The following is a 5,977-nucleotide window of genomic DNA, read 5'->3' on the forward strand; positions in this document are numbered from 1 at the left end:
TCTTTTGCAGATCAAATGCAGATGCAAACTCAACTATGGTGGAAGCTTGATTCTGATCTTCTGAATTTTCGATAAGGTTTTTTATAACCTTTTCCTTATGTGACTGCGCCTCTAGTTTGATGAGATCCATTTTGTTTTCTCTGTTATGACGACTTGGCCGATGCGAGGTCTTCAACATTATACTATGTCCACCTGATAAATTAAGAAATGGCAATGTATTTTGAATTTACTTACGCAAACTAAATCACCAAATTAAAGTGTTTTGAAAAGGAGATAGATAATAAGACAAGAAACCAGAAAATCTGATATCAAATCAAAGACAATGAAAATTATGAATGTCTATCTTTAACATCAAGTAGAGACAAAATACAAATTAAAGACTAGAGAACTATTAGAGACATTACATTTGTGATTTATCATTTCTTTTATATCTTTTAGTTCCAACATTGAAATATTTACAAAAAGTATATTCAAATGATCTCGGATCTATTTATGTTGGAACTTTTGGTTTAAATATGCCGTCTGTTAACTGCCCCGTCCATGGATGCAACTATGCCACCCCAGACACAGAGGCAGTCATTGTTGCAGCCCTTATCACCGCCCACGCCAATTCGACACATAACGGTCCAGCCCAAGCAGGTCAAGGCACAACAAAGGTGGAGAAAGTCAAGCGCCCAACAATCGTATCATCCAGCACATCTGAAGACTGGACGTACTTCCTGACCCGATGGAATGAGTATAAACAAGCCACACGTGTCGCTGGAAGAGAAATTATCATTCAATTGCTTGAGTGTTGCGAGGAACAATTACGTAAAGATTTAACGAGATCCTCTGTCGGACCACTAACCGAAAAGAGAGAGGACGACATCTTAGCAGCTATCAAATCACTTGCCGTCCGAGAGGAAAATATTATGGTTGCCCGAGTCGCTCTAAACAACATGCATCAGGATCAAGATGAATCTATTCGTGCTTTCGGTGCCCGCCTCCGGGGACAAGCTGCAGTATGCAGATACGTTATCGATTGCCCAGGAGATGAGTGTGACATTGTAGTAGACTATACCGAACAAATTTTACGTGATGTTTTGTGCCGTGGGATTGTTGATCCTGACATTCAATTAGAACTTTTAGGTCATACAAATCAGGACATGACCTTAGAGGAAGTCTTTCATTTTGTTGAAGCCAAAGAGGCAGGCAAGAGATCAGCGAATCGTTTATTAGACAATCAAGCTGCTGCCATCAGAAGTAACTACTCAAAATCTAAGAGAGACACTTTGAAACAATCCTCACAAACTGATAAGACTGACAAAGTTGATAAAAACTCTAAATGTTCGTATTGTGGCACGTTTGGTCACGGTACAAACTTCACGTCTCAGTCTAGGAGAAACTCTTGCCCTGCGTTCAACCACACTTGCGGATATTGCCACAGACCTCACCATTTTGACCACATGTGCAGAAGCAAGGATAAACCTAAACGTGTGGAAAAGAAATCTGACAATGCTTCGATCCAAGAAGAATCCAACAGTGTTTTCAATACCCTATGTGCTGTTTCTTCCAACGCTTCTACAGAGTCGCCAATTGCTCACCATTGTTACGATCCGTCGACCAACACCTGGAAAAAGCGATCGTCAAAATCGCAGCCCTTCATTCCGTTGTCCATCCAAGTTGCCGAAGAAGACTACCTCCAGCTTGGCTTCAAACCAATTGAACCAAGAAGAATCCAACAGTGTTTTCAATACCCTATGTGCTGTTTCTTCCAACGCTTCTACAGAGTCGCCAATTGCTCACCATTGTTACGATCCGTCGACCAACACCTGGAAAAAGCGATCGTCAAAATCGCAGCCCTTCATTCCGTTGTCCATCCAAGTTGCCGAAGAAGACTACCTCCAGCTTGGCTTCAAACCAATTGCCTTCGAGTCAAAACCGATTCAAGTCCGAGCAATGGCCGATACGGGATGCCAGAGTTGCCTCATCAGTTTCAAACACATCCAACGTCTTGGACTCAACAAGAAGGACCTTCTTCCAACAACCATGAAACTCAACTCAGCAAACAACCAGTCAATCAAAGTCCTTGGTGCGATTATACTCAAAATGTCAGGAAAACGTGAGGATGGTACCATCAAGGAAACAAAACAATTCGTTTACGTTACAAACGAGTCCGACAAGTTCTTCTTGAGTCGGGGAGCGTGCATAGACTTGGGTATCATCTCCGAAACCTTCCCTACTATTGGTGAATCCCTATCATTGGCAGATATCAACATCCCTCAGGACATTGTTTCAGAGTGTGGCTGCCCAAGAAGAGCCCTCCCACCACTCTTGCCAACAGAACTTCCTTTTCCAGCCACAGATGAGAACCGCCACAAATTAGAGAACTTTCTACTGGAATACTATGGTAATAGTACATTCAATACCTGCGAACATCAGCCGCTGCCACTAATGGAAGCACCTCCTATGAAACTCATGATCGACCCAGAGGCAGAACCAGTTGCACATCATTCTCCCATACCCGTACCCATCCATTGGCAAGACACAGTCAAAGCTAATCTAGACCGTGACGTTCGTTTAGGCGTGATTGAACCAGTACCAATAGGAGAACCAGTTACATGGTGCCACCGTATGGTTGTCTGCGCTAAAAAGAATGGCAACCCAAGACGAACTGTCGACTTTCAACCGCTAAATAAACATGCTTTTAGAGAGACTCATCACACGCAATCACCGTATCATCAAGTGCGCTCCGTTCCTACAAACAAAAGGAAAACCGTATCTGATGCTTGGAACGGTTACCACAGTGTACCTCTCCGAGAAGAGGACCGCCATCTCACAACGTTTATCACCCCTTGGGGAAGGTACCGCTACAAAACCCTCCCTCAAGGCTACATAGCATCCGGCGACGGCTATTCACGTAGATTCGACGAGATTGTGTCAGACTTTCCTGATAAGATCAAAGTTATTGATGATGCATTACTTTGGTCTGAGGACCTTGAAGCTAGTTTTTACCAAGCTTGCAAGTGGTTAGACATTTGTGGAAAGAATGGGATAATCCAAAACCCATCGAAATTCAAATTTGGAGAGAACATTGTTGAATTTGCGGGGTTCGAGATCACCCTTGGTTCTGTACGACCAGCTCCATCCATGCTAAGGGCTATCACTGACTTCCCGTTCGGGCTCATAAACCAAGTTTCATATGCTTTTAGTATGACAGAGACAATGTTGCCATTCCGTGAATTGTTAAAACCAAAGTCTCCGTTTTGCTGGACGGACGAACTCCAGCATGCATTTGAACAGTCGAAACTGCATATCGTTAGCGAAATCGAAAAAGGCGTTAAGATCTTCGACAAAGGATTGCCTACATGTCTTGCTACCGACTGGTCGAAAACCGGTGTGGGATTCTTACTCTATCAGAAACATTGTTCGTGCAAAAGTATCAAACCACAGTGCTGTAAAGATGGGTGGCAAGTCGTTCTAGTCGGCAGTCGTTTCACCAGCCCAGCTGAATCACGCTATGCACCTGTGGAAGGAGAGGCTCTTGCAGTTGCGTATTCCCTTGATAGGGCAAGACATTTCGTCCTTGGTTGTAAAGAACTGATCATTGCTGTCGACCACAAACCACTTTTGGGTCTATTCACCAATCGCTCTTTGGATGACATACCCAACAACCGGCTTGAGAACCTGAAAGAACTCACCCTACGCTATCGATTTTCCATGTATCACATCCCTGGACTGAAACACCGTGCATCTGATGCAACGTCAAGATATCCAACGGGTGATCCTTCGCCAGAACCATTGTTTCTCCAAGATGACATTGCACCCATCAATGTATCCAACCATACTCTCCAATCAATCCAATCGATCACTTGGGACAAAGTACGTCTACTATCAGCCAGTGACCCTGAGATGAAACAGCTTATTGACTTCATCGACTCTAACATGTCAGCTAGCAAAAACGAAATTCCAGCTTCAGTTCAACCATTCCATCAATTCATAGATCATCTCTCAACCGTTGATGGTGTCGCTCTCTACAAGGACAGAGTCATCATTCCCAAGCAGCTTCGACAAGCCGTCCTGATTGCCCTGCATGCGGCACACCACGGTGTCACATCCATGACCGCCAGAGCTGATTCGTCTGTTTTTTGGCCTGGTATTTCAAAAGACATTGTCAAACAACGTAACAACTGCAACCATTGTGACCGCATCGCCCCATCGCAACCATCTGCTCCACCAACGCCTCTCACATACCCAGAGTATCCTTTCCAATATCTGTGTGGTGACTTCTTTCACCACAAAGGACATTATTACCTCGTATGTGTTGATCGATATTCAAACTGGCCCATCGTTGAAGAGTCCAAAGAGGGTGCCACCAGCCTAATAAATTGTCTCCGACGCTCCTTTGTTACCTACGGAATACCGGACGAGTTATCATCTGATGGAGGTCCAGAATTCACCGCGTCATCAACTGAAACTTTTCTGAAGAATTGGGGCGTCAAGCATCGCCGTTCATCTGTTGCCTTCCCACACAGCAACTGCCGCGCCGAAATCGGTGTCAAGACCGTCAAGCGAATGCTCACCGACAACTCTGGACCGAATGGGGAGCTCGATACCGAATCATTCCAACGTGCAATGTTACAATACCGCAACACACCTAACCAGGACACCAAGCTCTCACCCGCCATGTGTTTATTTGGCCGTCCCATCAAAGATTTTATTCCAATCCTTCCTGGTAAATACCTACCACATTCCACATGGCAGAACGTCCTCCAAGACCGCGAGAACGCACTCCGTCATCGTCACATGAAGATTGCTGAACGGTTGGAGCAGCACACAAGACGCCTGCCCCCACTCCGTGTTGGTGATCGAGTGAGATTGCAGAACCAAATTGGCCCCCATCCAAAAAAGTGGGACAAAACCGGATCTGTCGTCGAAGTCAGACAACATGACCAATACGTTGTACGTGTAGATGGATCGAGACGTGTCACTCCCAGAAATCGTAAATTTCTCCGCCGCTACGTACCTGTTCATCAAACACCACAATTCGTCGGGAACGACATCCCGGTACCAATTTCTCCTACAGCCCAACAACTGCTCAACACACCAAGAGAAACAACTTATGCTCACGGCGTATCTCCAACACCACCTGCTCACTTGACTGAGCAGACACATCCATCAAAGAACCCCTCTGCAGCACCGACGGACCAACATCAACTTTGGATCCAACACCTACAACCAACGCGCAAGCTTCAGCCTTACGAAGATCAAGTCATATTCGTAAACCTCCAAGCTACCTTACTGACTTTCAAACATGAACTTCTGTTTGAACACTGTTGATTTACTTGAGAAACTTTCAAACACAAGTTTTCGTTGAACACTGTTTATTTATGTACGTCAAAGACTTTCAGACACAAGCTTTTGTTAGTACATTATGGAACTACATCCAGAAACTTTCAACCAGCCTCTCATTTGAAGGCTTGCGCACACGTGTATATATTATCGTCATTCCCTTCAGTAATGACTGGGGGGAGATAGAGAACTATTAGAGACATTACATTTGTGATTTATCATTTCTTTTATATCTTTTAGTTCCAACATTGAAATATTTACAAAAAGTATATTCAAATGAACTCGGATCTATTTAAAGACAGCAAACTATAAAGTAAGACTTATACCTTCATCTTCATTTTCTTTCTTTTCATAAACGATGTTTCCATTTTCGTCTTCACTGAGCCCCTGGAGAAATCCATCAAGTGAAGGAGTTTTGAGTTCACTAACCAACTTGACAAACAGCTCTGTTTGGTCAAAAACCTCAAAGAGAGTAGCATCATTGGTGTCCAACCTACGCAAATATTTACCCACAAAAATAGGCTCTAGATCTGCCATAAGATGAAGCAATATCATGCAGGTTGGTGACATGAAGTAGGCTACACTCTCTTCTTTAAGATTAGCTGATACCAAGACATCACATATTGGGAAGAGAATTTCAACAGCA

At 44.0% G+C, this 5,977-nt stretch overlaps 1 pseudogene; it reads left to right on the forward strand.

Moving 5' to 3' along the window:
• The first annotated feature begins 382 nt into the window (after window positions 1-382).
• Window positions 383-5,319, forward strand: LOC136803175 (uncharacterized; annotated as a pseudogene).
• The last annotated feature ends 658 nt before the right edge of the window (window positions 5,320-5,977 follow it).

This window comes from Clytia hemisphaerica, unplaced genomic scaffold, assembly GCF_902728285.1.
Source record: "Clytia hemisphaerica strain Z4C2 unplaced genomic scaffold, Clytia hemisphaerica genome assembly, whole genome shotgun sequence".
In the NCBI taxonomy this organism is placed as follows: Eukaryota; Metazoa; Cnidaria; class Hydrozoa; order Leptothecata; family Clytiidae; genus Clytia; species Clytia hemisphaerica.